Genomic DNA, 15,138 nt, shown 5'->3' on the forward strand with positions numbered 1-15,138 from the left:
GCAGTCTCATTTGCACATTCCTCATTGTTGATACTCAAAGAACAGCTTTTGCTGTTTTGCAGAAAAAAAAGCCTTGCAAGTTTCCAAACAAAAGCTCTGGAAGCTGTTTAATTGATGTTGCCATTTACGTGAATTTCATATACCACAGTAATAACATATTTGGCCTGTTTATGGTAAAATCATGTTGTTATCTTGCCACTCAGCCAAGCCAAACCTTAATTGTGTGAGTCACTCCACACGACCCCTTCCTCATCTTTTGCTGCAGTGTGCAGCCATTCAGCATTCCTGCAACCTCTGCCCTGCTCCTTGCTGCAGTGCCATCCATCACATAGCATGGCACAGTGGCTTCTTTCCCTCCTGAGCCACCATGGCATCCTGCTACCCTGGAAGAGAGGAAACATGAGATGGTTGCTTTCCTTGCAATCAGTTAGATGAAATAAGCACTGGTTTTGGTAGTTACTGCTGTGATCTTGCCTCTCAGAGCTTACTCAGAGTGAGTTTCCCTCACCTGAGTTGGATGCAGTGGACACTAAATGGACACCAGCAGCTGTAGTGTGTAAAGGTGAAAGGCAAGGAGCAGCATTGTCTGCAGCATTGATTTTCTACCCTCTGATTACAAATACTGAGGCATTTTATTTTGTTTTCTCCAATATGGGTGAGAAAGAGAGTGAATTTTGTTAAAAGCACTTTTTTCCCCAGCAATGGACATAGCTCAGCTGGCAGCTCCCTCATGTTTGTTAAGATGCAGCACAGTTCAAGCTGTTCTGCACTTATGGGGTCAAATCTGGCTCTTGGGGTCATGCTTGCACTGTAAACAAACCAATTTTATGCTCTTTTAAAATAGAAGAGCCCACCTTGTCATTGAATTCACTGCTACCTGAGTTATCTTCAGTTATCTGTTCTGTGAACCTCTACACCCAGAAAAGATGTTTCATGAAAGGTAAAATTATGCACTGGCTAACTCTGGAATTCTCCATGATAGTCCAAGCTGAAAGCCCATCAACCACAGAGTATGTTACATAGTTGGCCACCCATCTTCTGACACAGTGACAATAATGCTTGGGTTAGCAAAGAAAGCATTTATGGGCCTTAGAGGGCTATATTTCTGTTATTGCACGTCTCAAGAAAATTTAGAGCAAAGAGCTCAAACACCCCTACTAGCTAATGGAACTTGGAAGTCTCACAGCGTCATTTTTATCTCTCTGTAGTATTGCTGTCATTTTGAAATGAAAACATAGGGCTACTGATGGAAGTGGCTGCCTTCCACAAGCATTGTGTAATACCTGTGGCACCTGCATAAACAGAATGGGAAAGGTTTCATTCCCTCAGCTGATATAAGTCAACCAATACTTACCATTTTCAGGTGAAACTCTAGATACTGAAGGAAATTAACACCTTTTCTGTAGAGGCAAATGTAAACAAATTCTTATGAGTTATAAGCAGTTTAATCAATATGTGACATTCTATACCCTTGCCCAGACAAACAGTGCTGACTACAAAGTGGGTAGTGTCAAATTTTTTTGCAGGTTTGGGGGGTACTTTTCCAAAAATAGTGTGTTTTAGCACAAATGGAAAACATATCCCCTTCCTGCTGCTATTTGGGCTATAGCTGGCTGTATAAAATGCAGAAGTTTTTGTGAAGATGGAGAGTTATAGGGGTGGTGTTTCTGATAGCATCATCCTCAACCAGTCATGGGTTCATCTTATTGGCAGGTGACATTCATTTTGACATTGAAAGGGGAAGCTTCTGGTGTCTTCTCAACCTACAGCCTCCTCCACTTAAACCTTGCCACAAAATCCAACACAGTACAGTGTGGGAGCCTTTGTATTGGGGTGGACAGTCCCCAGGGACAAACTCAGGCACTCTGTATATGCTGGTTTAAAATTGCAGTTTACTGTAAGGGCATGGGTATACAGAGTCCTGCTAAGAGCTGCCAGCCACAGCCCAGAATAGGACAGAGAGAGAATGGGGATAAGAGAAAGAAGTAAGAGAATAAGAGGGTGAGGGGGTAAGAGAGTAAGGTAAGAGAGGGGTGGTAGCAGTAAGAGACAGATTTTCCGTTTTACAATAAATTTTCTATGTTGAATATTCTAATTTCCACTAACCAATCCAACACAAGATACAAATTCTATAGCATTTCCATACAGCCTATAAGAATCATTACCATCATGTGTTATACTTTAAAAACTACTCTTTGGACCCTGGCAGGGTCTTCTCTGACCTTTGGACCTGCTCTCCAGCAGAAGACATTGTTCTATCAAGAGGGGATTACTTTCAGCTGGCCATTATTGTCTTCTAGTTATTTAGTAACTGAGGTTTGGTATCTCAAAGATGGCTTTCCTTCCAATCTGGCTTATGGTTTCTATATTCTCAGAATCGAAACATTCATATTTATAAGGTTTTCCTGATTCATCCTTCCCAGCATCTCCCCCGTTTAGTTCAACAACTAATATATTGGACATTGCCTTGCTCATTACTTGTCGTGCACACTGGAGTATGCAGGGTACAAATGCTATAACTAGTACAAATACTATAACTACAATTATTACTACTAGAAAAAACAAACCTATTTTATAGAGTTCCTTTAGCCAAGGTGCAAAGCTCCAACCTTTGAACAAACTGTCTAGCCATGATGGGTCATCCCTTTTAATTTGGTCGGCTAAATCCCTTAGATTTTGCAGCTGTTTATGAATGGAAACAGAATGGTCAAATAAATTCATGCAGCACAATCCTTGAAAGTCTTCACAGCCATGGTGTTATTGTTTTGTTGAGAATTAAGGTGCAGAGCAGCTAGGATTTCCACGAGTTTCTGGTCTCAGGCTTCTGCCTGTGCTGCCAGTGCAGCAGCTTGTGATGTCTGAGCTGTGAGAACTCTTTCAATTTGTTCTCCCAGGGCTTTTCCAAGTTCATTTGCTTGAATAGAGGCCACTTGCTGTGGACTTCAAATTTTGTTGCAGGCATCTATCATTTCAGGCACTGTGGGCTTCTCCTTTGCCATAGCCTTGATGGCCTTTTTACATTCTGTATTGGCATTATTTTCAACAATGTCTCGTATCATTAAGGGATGAGCTATGTCGTCAGCACACTGTCTTTCAGCTGCCTGGATCACCCTACCCACAAACGTAGTAATGGTTCAGATATGTCCTGGGTAATCCGGTTATAGGCTTTTTCAAAGTTCCCTGCAGGCTGAATCTGCAAGAAGCCATCTTCTTGATGTCATCTAAGGCTGCTCTGGGGAGATTCATTTGATCTTCATTTCTGTCATCGGGATGGTAACCTGTTATTTTAGATATGGTCAGGGCATGCAAATCTACATTTGTACTATGTATGTTGCTAGTGTTTCAGTGAGCATTCGTTTCCACTTCAATTCCCATAGACGATATTGTGAGTCTATAAGCATTACCTAAGATAGATTCTTACAGTCATTGGGTGTAAGTGTATGTCTGTCTGCTTTTTAGCAGCTGTTTGAAATAGGGCGAGGAGATGCCATTATCCCTCAAGTCTTTTCTTAATTCTTTAATTTCATGAGATGGAATGAGAGACCATCTCCTAGGACCACTGGGCTGCTGACTGAATGTAACAGGAGTTGCCATCACGTTGAGGCTTTCATCTTTGCAAATGTCTCTTCTGATCTCCTGCCAATTTGTCAACAGGGAATTATCATAATATTTTGGGGGGTTTAAGTCTGGTGAGTTTTGAGGATACATTGTCCCATTTTGAAGCGGAAATGTCTTTTGCATAATAGGCAAAGCATTTGCAGGTGTAAAATAGTTCCCTGTCTGTTCTGTACTTATTAATGTGGGTGCTATGCCGTCAACTCCCCCTCTATCTTGTATAATGTGTGCGCCAGGTTGCGATAACAGCGCTGAAATGGGTAAGTCCGGTGCAGGTACGGCTGCAGTGCCGCGGGCATTCGCTGTGGCGGCCCAGGGGCCGCGAAGGCGCCGCTCAGTGATCCGGCGGAGGGATATTGGCGGAGGGACACCGCTGCAGGCAGCGCCGGCACGCAGGGAAGGCGGCTGCCGCGGAATGACGCATTGCAGGAAGCGCTGATGTGCACTGTGCCGCTGCAACGCCTGCTTCCGGTGTCACGGGACGGGCATGGCGGCTGCGAGCGTGGCGGGCTGCTGGTGGTCGGTTCCGGCGGGATGCGGGGAGGGTTGAGCGGTGCTGGGATATACGGGCAGCGGAGTTGTGTCCGGAAGGGCTAAAGTGGGAGGTGGATGCGGGGCTGCAGCGCGCGGCAGTTTGGAGGCAGGAGGCTGCGGTGAAAATGGCGCGGCCCGATCCGGGGCCATGGCGGCGACCGGCGGTGCCGCGTCTAACATAGGCGTGCCAGGCGGGGCGGGAGAGGGCGGCTGGGGCGGCGGTGCAGTGTCCAGGGTGGGCATGGCAGGCGGGCCAGTCGCGGGAAGCTGAGGCGGTGGAGCGGGCGCGGTCTGTGGGCACCGGGAGTCTGGAAGCTGAGCCAGGGTGGCGGCCGTAGCACGTTCGTGCGCCGCTGTGCTCACGCGGGGTGGTACAGGCAGCGGGGACACTCCGGACTGCGCCCCCCCGGCTCATGGCCCGGGGCCGGGCGCGCTGCTGCTGGCGGTGCTGGCGCGGGACCGGCAGGCATGCCCTGGCATTTTGGGACTGTGGCCAGCACCGTTGCCGCTTCTGTGGCGACAGGAGGGACCGAGGGGGCTACGGGCAGTGCAGCATGTTGTGTTTGTAACTCACTTGCAATAATGGCCGCCCCTGCCGTGAGGTGTGTAGCCGTGCTGGCGAGCAGCGGGGGGAGGGCAGCAGAGCCAAAGGGAACGAGGGAGGGGGGCAGGGTCGGCGTGACTAGCAGTGGGGGTTGGGTGGTGGCGATGGGGTTAGGTGGGTGTGCAGGGCGGAGCCAAGGGGCAGGCTCGCCATGGAGCCGGTGGCGGGGAAAGCACCGACTGCGAAAGGAGGAGCGGGATCTGCGGTTACCGAGGAAGCATCGGAGACAGGGACGGCTGCGGGCGCGGGGGCGGGAGGGGGCGCGCATGGCAGGATCGGGGGCGGACAGCGCGGGGGCGCGCATGGCAGGATCGGGCGCGGACAGCGCGGGGGCGCGCATGGCAGGATCGGGCGCGGACACCGCGGGGGCGCACATGGCAGGATCGGGCGCGGACGCGGGTTTGAAGGGATGGGATCCGGGGATGCGGGAGCGGGGGAAGGGGCCGCGGAGCGTGGGGGATAGTGGCCGCAAGGCCCGTGACGCTTGCAGGAGCGGGGGCTGGAATGGCTGTTTGCATGCTTGGGTCGCAGCAGGAGCAGGGCCTGGCGTCACGGCAGCCGGGGACGGCTGCTTTTCGGCAAACAGCTCAACTAGCGCCCGACAAGCTGGGACTAGTTCTGCTGCAGCCATATCTCAGCAGGAAATATGATTAAAGAGCTTCACCCCGACTTTATCCCAAAAGTCCTTGGTAAAGACTGCAGAACGGTCTGCGTTTGGGAAGTTAATTAAAGTTCATTCTAAGAGATTCATTAACTCCTGCTTAGGCAGGTTATGCTGACTGGAACTTAATAAATGCTTCAGTTGCTTACACTCTCTCGTGAGTGGAATGAGTCTGTCCCATTATTAGCTATATGTACTAACTTCGGTTTTTGCAGATACAGTGTCCGATTTCCGGGGTCTGGCTAGGCAGTCTTGCTGTGCGGAAGATGCTGTATTCCTGGTCCCCCCCTCTGAGCAGCACTGTATGCGTCCTTGGGCAATGGTTTAGCGTGCTCGGGACCTCCCTCCAAACTGTGAGCTGCAACTCAGGCGATGCAGGAAATTCCACGTGGGGGGAATTCCATGGCGGGGTCCCTGGGAGAGCTGCAGACACCACTGGCCAGCAGCAGTGTCCATGCTCAAGGGCTGTCAGGGAAGTCCGTCCAGAGCTTGGCTCCCCTCACTCGACGGCTCCCTCGACAGTTTGATTTTTAAGAGCTCCAGATCAAAATGCTGCAGAACAACACAAGGCTGTGCTCCTGAAAACTGAGAAAGTAATTAAAAGTAGCTCTAATTACCATCCATGAAGAAATGTCCCACAGCCGAAGAAGGTGAACTGGACCTTAAGACATGTGTGGACGCCAAACTGTGGGAGACTCTGTATTGGGGTGGACAGTCCTCAGGGACAAACTCAGGCACTCTGTATATGCTGGTTTAAAACTGCAGTTTACTGTAAGGGCATGGGTATACAGAGTCCTGCTAAGAGCTGCCAGCCACAGCCCAGAATAGGACAGAGAGAGAATGGGGTAAGAGAAAGAAGTAAGAGAATAAGAGGGTGAGGGGGTAAGAGAGTAAGGTAAGAGAGGGGTGGTAGCAGTAAGAGAGAGATTTTCCCTTTTACAATAAATTGTTGAATATTCTAATTTCCACTAACCAATCCAACACAAGATACAAATTCTATAGCATTTCCATACAGCCTATAAGAATCATTACCATCATGTGTTATACTTTAAAAACTACTCTTTGGACCCTGGCAGGGTCTTCTCTGACCTTTGGACCTGCTCTCCAGCAGAAGACATTGTTCTATCAAGAGGGGATTACTTTCAGCTGGCCATTATTGTCTTCTAGTTATTTAGTAACTGAGGTTGGGTATCTCAAAGATGGATTTCCTTCCAATCTCGCTTATGGTTTCCATATTCTCAGAATCTAAACATTCATATTTGTAAGGTTTTCCTGGTTCATCCTTCCCAAAAGTACAGAATTATTTAAACTCTAATACAGTAGCCATTAAACAACTTTAAAACAGCCATGACAATTAGCTTTGACCTTAACAGGAATATCTGATACATGAAAGGAAACTCACAGCCTAAGGAGACCACAACAAAGCCCTTGAAACAGAAGAAATCTTAGTATTGGTAAAGCATGACAAGAGTTTCAGTGGCGTCTTTAACTAGTGAACTTTTTACATTGTATGGCCACAGTTTCTGTTTTTGACCTCCCTAGACATGACTTCATTTCACTAATTCACAGCCTGTTTACATTGCACCCTTTACCTGAGGGATTGTTCCCACTCTCAAGTGCAGAAACATCAAATAAAAACCTGGCTTTGGCTGTGCAGAGACTCAGGTGGTGCCTCTTTTCTCACTGGGAATGTTGTTGTGGATCAAAGCACTATCTTCAAAGATAATGTCCTTTATCCAAAGATTAGCTCTTCCAATGAATGGATTAATGCTCAGCTCATTCCCTGCAGGTGCTGAGACAATATTATGGCTATATTTATCCTTTTTCCATAAGTGTAACTCTCCTTGTGGGACAGAAGAAGAGGGTAGGTTGACTGTGGATAATTCTCTAGTTTATTTGCCACTATAGAAGGATAAAGAAGTACAATGACAACTAAATTTAGATAAATTCTACCCATTCATTTGCTGAAAATCTGTTCCTTGATTGCAAGTTCATCACATGGGCAAAAAAAATCACAATCTGACTAATTTCAAACTAAATGATTAGGTAAAATTTCACATTGTTTTAGTTGAGGCAGACCACAAACACTTTCCACCTTAGCCAAAAGGGTCACAAAGGGGAGATTATTTTCTAGTTAATAACAGAAATTTCATAAGAAAAAAATATTCAACAAATACAGAACTGTAGGACTGCTCTAAGAGTCCAGGAAAATCATGAAAACCTGTAGATGCTTCTACTTTTATATGCACACAGAGAAGCACTAAACTGTTCATCTAGGGTTATGTTGGTGTCCTCTGCATTTATTCTGTGTGTAGTATTTATCTTCGTTATCTGACTCTCTAAGGAATCTACCTGAACCTATATTAGAAAACCAGTTAGGGGCTGAGGCATAGGCATGAGGTCTAGCTGCCACCATTCCCATCCCCCTTTTCCTGGCTTGCTTCTGGAATGGATTGTCCTGTGGCATCCAGTGCTCTGCACACCAGGAGAGGGGACAGCAGGGCAGCACCAGTCCCAGGAGGTAACAGAGAAAAAAAGCTGTTCTCTTTCTGAGTTCACAGCCCCCTGGAAACAAGAGAATGGCTAGAGCAAATGCAACTAGGCAATAACTTGTATCAGCAGACAGGTTTTGGGGTTGGCACATTAACCTCTAGACCAGGGCTCAGTGCACTGGGAGTAGTAGGGGAAGAGTGATCCCTTAGTCACAACAGCAGGGAATTGTGTGACAAACAATCAATGCATTCCGCAACTCCACCCATACAGAGAAACTGTGAATGCTGTTGTTCTCTGGACAGACCTAAAGACACATTTTACAGAGTACAGAAATATCCATTAATTTTATGGCTTGCATGTTGTCTGCTCATAAAAAGGATGTAGTTTAATGCAATCAGAACTATAATACTTTATGCCTAGTAGCTCTGGGCTGACCTCCCTTTTCCTTCAAGAGATGCCCTCAGCAGCAGAATTGCCCTCAGCTCTTCCATGCTTGCAGTTGAAAAGAAGCAGGAAGAAACTGGGTCTCCAGTAAGTTCATCAGTAGCAGCTGTCATGAAGCATTCCCCTGTTGTTTAGAAGGGGATGGTGTGAAGAATTCCCCTTTGTCTTTCACATCGATATTAGTGGAGAATAAGAGGCAAAGGGTCCTTTGCAGGGCCAGGGTCATAGCCATACCTATGTGGTTTCCCTTTGGTTGTAGAAGACATTCCTGGCAGTCAGGTTGACCAAGTGGTTACATTATCACCTTCCTCAGCAGTTGGGGTCAGATGAAAACAGGGTGATGTTTGCAGACAGAAAGCAGAAAGTTTTGTTTTAGAAAGAAGATTAGTGAACACATACATGCATATATACTTTAAACTAGCAATAAGAAAGACAGTGCTTGGGAGTAAATAATGCTATAGTGCAACAATTAGTGATACTACTGTATGACTGCATTGTGTGGGAGGATTTAAAAACCTGTCATTTCATTGTTGAAACAGTCCTAAAAGTAAAGAATTTCTGATGAGCTTCACAACATCAGTTACATGAATATTGCTTCCCCTTCTCACTGTTCCTGAAAAATCTCTATTTTATTTTCATTGTGGCTGACACAAAAAATAGTCCCTGTTCATCGTGTGTCCTGGAAAGCATTTCAGAGATCCAGCACATTGGGTCATCCACACAACAAGATTTACAAACTTTAGTAAAATTACTAGTTTTTCCACTGTCCTGTTACATATTAAGCCATCTACCAGTATTATAGTGATGTTATTTTCATTCTCCAGTAAAATGACTGCTAATAAGTTTATAGCAATACAGAATACCAGCACCTTAGGATGTAAGCCAGATTTAATTAATAGAATAGCCGAATTTTAACTGACACTGTGGCTTCAGTGTTACTGTGTGCTTCAGTTCTGTCCTTTGCATTCAGCATCTTAACTAACTAATAAAATTCTCCAAGGTCAGCTACAGTGACAGAAATAATTTGTTTGAATCCAGTACATACCCAAAAGACATTTGAATCCAGCCAGAAGCCTTAGTTTTCAGGTGAATGAACATTGCTCAGAGGACACCATGAATATATAGATTTAATTTACTGAGTAGCATGCTTCATGTTTTCTCCACCAAGAAGCTGCAAGTCAGGCATTTCCCTTTGCCCAGCTTTCCTGCTAGGCATAAAGAGGAGAAAGTCCCCAGGAGATTCTGCAGAGTGGATTAACAGGGTATCCTCACTCAGGGAAGGCTCTCAGTGAAGTGCTTTGCTGTATCCAAAGCACCCATTACAGCTTTGCTTGGGAAAAAGGGGAGTGCAGCATGTGCCACTGAGCAGAAGTTGCTGTACAACTGTGTAATCAAGTATCTCTGAGGATGGTTCATTCCTACACCTTAAAAATGCAAATAGAGATCTGTTTTTTCTTTAACCACAGGAAGGATATGGGATACGAAAATGTGGAGCTTTGGAGGAGAAAGTCACTAGTTCCTCAGAACTGGTGGTGCTCTTCTTAGGCATGTGGAAACCCTGCCTGAAGCTCCTCTGAGACCTCACCAGGAACACAAGTTACAGCCTCTAAAATTCACACACAAAAACAGCTGAAGCTTTCGAAGGTTTTCAAGACTTAGGCTTATTTTTTTTCTGGGTTTTTTTTTTTTACATAAACTAACAACAAAGAGACAAAAAACTCAAGCCTGCTACTGAAGACCCCTTGGTGAAACATGGGGGCAGATAGGGCTTCTTAGAGTGGCTGTCTAGCAGGCAGTGAAGGACACTACTTCACTGACCCTGGCTAGATGGGATGCAGTCACAGGCAGACACGAAGGGGGCAAAACACCCTGTGAACTGCAGAGACCAATGTTTCTCAGCCTTTCCTTTTAACAGGATGGCCCCTCCTTTCAGATGAAGACTTATTACCTCTAGTCTTTTCAGCACACAAACACGTCAGTGCTCCTCTAATTGGTCTGCATGTTGGCACTTGTATGTTTTGAGAAGCTGCTGAAGAACAGAGAGCCTTGGAGGATCTGAAGATGCAGAAGTCTAGGCAGGATTCTATTTGCTTTCCACTGTTAGAACTTTCCATTATCTCATATCTCTGCCCCATGAATATCCTCCCCACACATGCACATGTTCCTGTTCTCCGTGTGAAAATGAGAAAATATCACTTTCCCTCAGGCCTTTCATCATTACACCAGAGGATTGCATCTTCTGTCTCATCCAGAACAGAACTGGCTGCTTGAGTAGTAGTGGCAGGTCCACAGTAGTTACCCATTTGGTGCTGTGTGAAAGGTCTCTGCTCTATCATCCCTTCATGGCAAAATTTACAGACAATTACTAAAGTTGCTAATTAGGCATGTTGGACAGTATAAAACACTAAAAGCTCTGCTTCAAGGCTGCAGCACTGATTACATGGAAGACAGGACATAGGCATGGGAGCATTAGTTCCAGGCCAGGTGACAGATGTTCCTGTTTTACTGTCATCCATAATATGGCAATCACTCTGTAAATAAATAATATTCACATTTCATTGAATCTTGCTGCATCTTCCTTGGTAGAAGATGGTTTCTTTGTTGGTCTTTCCTTTGCTTGTTGCTGTTTTTGTTGACATTAGTACAAATTTGGCTTTATGAAACATCATGTTAAGACGTTGACTGCTGCATACAGAGCAGGAAAGGTCTCTTTTTGTGGCCAATTCTTCTTCGGCTTAGAAGGACCCCCTCAAAATTATGCTGGTATATTGGAAAATGGCTAAGTAGGATGTAACTGTGATTACCTGTAAACAGTTAATGATGGGGGTGTTCTTTTCACTGCTATGACAAAACTGTGACCTTTCCCCTGGGATCATTAACTAGCAAATACTTAGGAGTCTTGACTTTATGTGCTGACTGCTGCTGATGTGCTTCTGCATATGCATCAGACAGAGCCAGCAGGTTCTCTGTCAGCTAGCCTGAAGCTGGTTTTCCTCTTATTTGAAGGCAATTAGTCTTTGATTGTATATTACCACTCATCAGCTCTCCAGCAAGCCTGGAGCAGGGAACCTTCACTCACATTTTGAGTTCTCCAGCCCTTTCCCTATGTTAGGCATTCAGAATCTGCATGCTTTTAGGTTTACCTCTCCTATAAAGGATAATGCACAATGCCACTGGGCCTGCCTTTTTTTACCCCCCTTCATGCCACATGTGAAGGCTGCAATGCCCCACTCCATCCCAGAGCACAACATTGTTCATGTGTTTTCCTCCCACCTGAGAGGCTTCGTGGGACACGTGCAATGCAAAGCCTCCTTGAGGAGCTGGAAAACAATGTCCTCCTCAGAGAACCTCACTAAAGTCCTTTTGATGTAGTTCAACAAAGAAAACCATACAGGAACTTGCCCTGTCAGCATCCCAAGCCTTACTGTGATTAACTGTAGGTCACTACTGCCTGCAAAAGAAGTGCTCCTGAAGACAGGAAAGCTTCAGCTCAGCGGGAGCTCAGAGGGGCACGGTGGTGCCAGGCTGTTCCGTTCCTGCAATGTCTCCACTGAGGGGGAGCTGCAAGTGCCCTCGGGTCTGCTTCCCAGCCCAGGATTTCACAGCGCCTTCACCAGAATGAATCGCACCAAGGGAAGCTTCACTCGAGGTAAGCCTGAGTTAATTTAGAATTCCAGAATGGTTGAGGTTGAATAACCCTCTAAGATCATCAGGTCCAACCATTAACCCAACAGGGCCAGGTCCTTGAGTAAACCATGTCCCCAAGAACCACATTTTTGAAACAAACACTACCAGGCATGGTGATTCCATCACTTTCCTGGGCATCCTCTTCCAATGCTTGACCACTCTTTTACTGAATAAATTTAATCAGGTTAAGCTCAAGAAGACACCTGATGAAAAGCGGATGCTTCTAAGAGCGTTGTGTCCAGTGCCATTGCAAAGAGTCATCTCTGCCTGCCAAAAACAGCGAATCCTTTTTGTGCTTCCCAAGCTCAATCCCCGCTGGTGCCAGGACTGCCGCACACCAGATGACAAAGTCCTTCTCTCCCCGCCACTCCCGAGCAGGGCGAGGGGGAGCTCCGGAGCTCTCCCTGCTAGGAGCAGCCAATTTTTCGGAATCTTGCCTTGGAAGTGCTGTGTCCCGGCTGCTCCGGGCGGGCAGCAGCCCCTAGATGGAGCTGCGCAGCAGGGAATGAGCCTCCGCTGCCGGGAGCCCGCTCATCACCATCCCACACACCCACACCTGTTTGCGTCTTAGGTCTGTGTGTTCTCGTGTTCAGCATTACTGTGCTGAGCCCCCAGATCTGATATGGGGTGCTGGGAAAGCTCAGCCGACCCAACAGCCCTGAAGGATGGCCAGGTCTGGAGGTTTATTTAAGTCTGTTTCATAAAGTCCCTTTTCTAGAAGCTGGCTGCACTTCTCTGAACTTATTTAAGTATAAAAGGAATCATTGATGAGCCCCCATCAAAGAAATTTATTTCTAGTTGTTAAAGGAAGCTGTTAGTTTAATTGCGTAATATTTTATAACCTAGTATCTATTTCTACCTTCCAGACTGCAGCTTTGTAGTCCTTACTTGCTCTGCTCATCAGTGAGCTACCTGAACAGAGGCCCATACTACAGCAGCACCTGTGAGGACCCTGCATGAGCAGAGTCCCCAGCACATGGCTGTCCTTGCATTGGGACTGTCCTTTTGCTGGGACCACTGGTGCACATCACAACTCTTTCCACAGCAGACCTGGGGCAGGCCCAGAGGTGTAATGAAAGGCTGGACATGAGTTCAGAAAGAGCAGGAGCTGGTGATGCTCACACCAACTCAGAGTTCACTACAGGTGATACCCTGTATCTTAATTATGACTTTTATTATGTGTTTTTCTGGAACACAAATACTGTTTTTATTAAGTTAATGCTGTATAACAGAAATCAGACTGAGCTCTGAAGAATCTACATCAGTACTTTTTGTCAGGCCAGAGAGTGACTTAAAGGCTATGAAAACAGAGAAAACTGCTATTGCCTTGGGTGAACACTGGCAGGTTGCTACAAGTACACTGCAGGGGAAAATTGTGCTCTTCATTAGCTGTGTGGGAGCAGCCAGCCTGAAGGTGACAATTTCCCAAGACAGAATATCTCATCTACCCAGAGACTATGTCAGGTGTAAACACCCTTCTCCTTTGATACACAGAAGAGTAATTACAGTTCCTGGAACTGCTCTGGAAAGAACACTGACAACTGTCCCCTGCTAAGAAAATGAAACTCACAGGACTGCCTCTTTCTTCTTCCTTTTGTCCATAAAATGATGGCCAGGAACTCTCTCAGATATGTATTATTTCACTTAGCACATCACACTTCTGATCAGTTGGGCTAGATCCACCCACAAAAGATGCTGAACAATTGGTGTTTAGCCCACACAAAATCCCATCCACATCCACTAAACAAGTTTTCCTTTACTTTTCTCAGCTACAGGACTTGATTCAGCTGTTATTTTCAGAGCATACTGAAGCCAGAGAAGCAACTATTGTTTTCAGCTCATTTACCCAGTTTCAGTGGTTGTGTGGTTATCCCAGACTGAGGAGAAATGGGCTTTACTTTACTGGGATACACCATTAGAGTTTAATTCAGGTGTTCCTCCCAGGGGGCTGACCCCAACTATCCAGCAAGAAATTAGTCTGGGATGGCTACTTTCTTAGTCTGTTGACTTTACATAATGAAAAGTCCTTATTGCTTTCAAACTTTTAGCATTTCATACAACCCCCAAACGAATCTCCAACACAATCAAAGATTGTTTTTCAGAGAAATAAGATTCATCTTACTAGTGTGAATGTCTAAACATCACTCAGAATGCAGTAAAGTCTTCTCAGCTCTCTTGGGTGTCACAAGCACTCCAGCCCACTGTAGCTAGCTCCAAAATGAGAGCAAGGAGATGTAGGGAATGATTGCACATCTGGATGGAAAACAGTGGAAACCACTCCTGAAAATACAAAAAGCAGGATATGTAATCTAGGCAGAGCAGTGAGGGAAATGAAACCTTACTTCTGTCCCCCAATATAAGGTAGTTGCAAAATTTTCCATAATCACAAGTAAACATGACGTTGTCATGCCTCACTCAACACACCAACATACCCAATATGCCCCAAAATGCCTCAGCTTGCTCTTCTCACAACAGGCAAAAAAACACCATGTTCTGCAACTTGCATTTTAATTTTGCAGCCTCATATCCCTGTACAAGCCTGGGCTGGTTTTATGAATTCTGATGATGTGTTGCAGCCTAATGTGGCAGACTGATAGATGCAGAATGAAGAAAGGGGGATTTAATACCCCTGGCCTTGCCACTGAGCTGGTAATGAAGAAGGGTTGTTATTAGTCATTTGCATAATGTGAAAGGAGATCCAGATCTAGGCTTAATAAATTCTTCCTCAGATAGAATAACACAGTTATAGCCATTTCTATAAAAATGTCAAAGCCTTTATGTGAAGTAAGTGTTCCTTCAGAGCATAAAATACAGTCCTACAATGCAATAAAAAATCACTTGTATCACTACACTGATTTCTTTGAAGTGCCACTAAAAAGGACAGGGTTATGAACTGAAGCATATGTACTCTTGTTCATATCTGCAACCTGGGATGTGCAACAGCACAATGATAAGAAGAGCTTAAGTTAGGGTGCAAGAACTAAACTGGGGATGCTGAGGAACAAGCATAGAGAAGCAATGCCCTGGGTGTGCATCTGCTTTAAAATCACGCTGTCTTTTCTGTTTAGGTGATGTTTAGACCCCTGAGAAACTCTAGGTC

General features: G+C 45.6%; 1 long non-coding RNA gene across 1 annotated transcript; it reads right to left on the reverse strand.

Annotated features, from left to right (window-relative positions):
- Positions 1-106: 106 nt before the first annotated feature.
- Positions 107-14,312, reverse strand: LOC306808628. Its single transcript, XR_013776082.1, has 4 exons — positions 14,161-14,312; positions 8,343-8,655; positions 1,355-1,400; positions 107-383 (listed from the first exon to the last, which is right to left on the reverse strand). It is a non-coding gene; the product is annotated as an uncharacterized lncRNA (long non-coding RNA).
- Positions 14,313-15,138: the final 826 nt, after the last annotated feature.

This window comes from Erithacus rubecula (genome assembly GCF_903797595.1).
Source record: "Erithacus rubecula genome assembly, chromosome: 15".
Lineage (NCBI taxonomy): Eukaryota > Metazoa > Chordata > Aves > Passeriformes > Muscicapidae > Erithacus > Erithacus rubecula.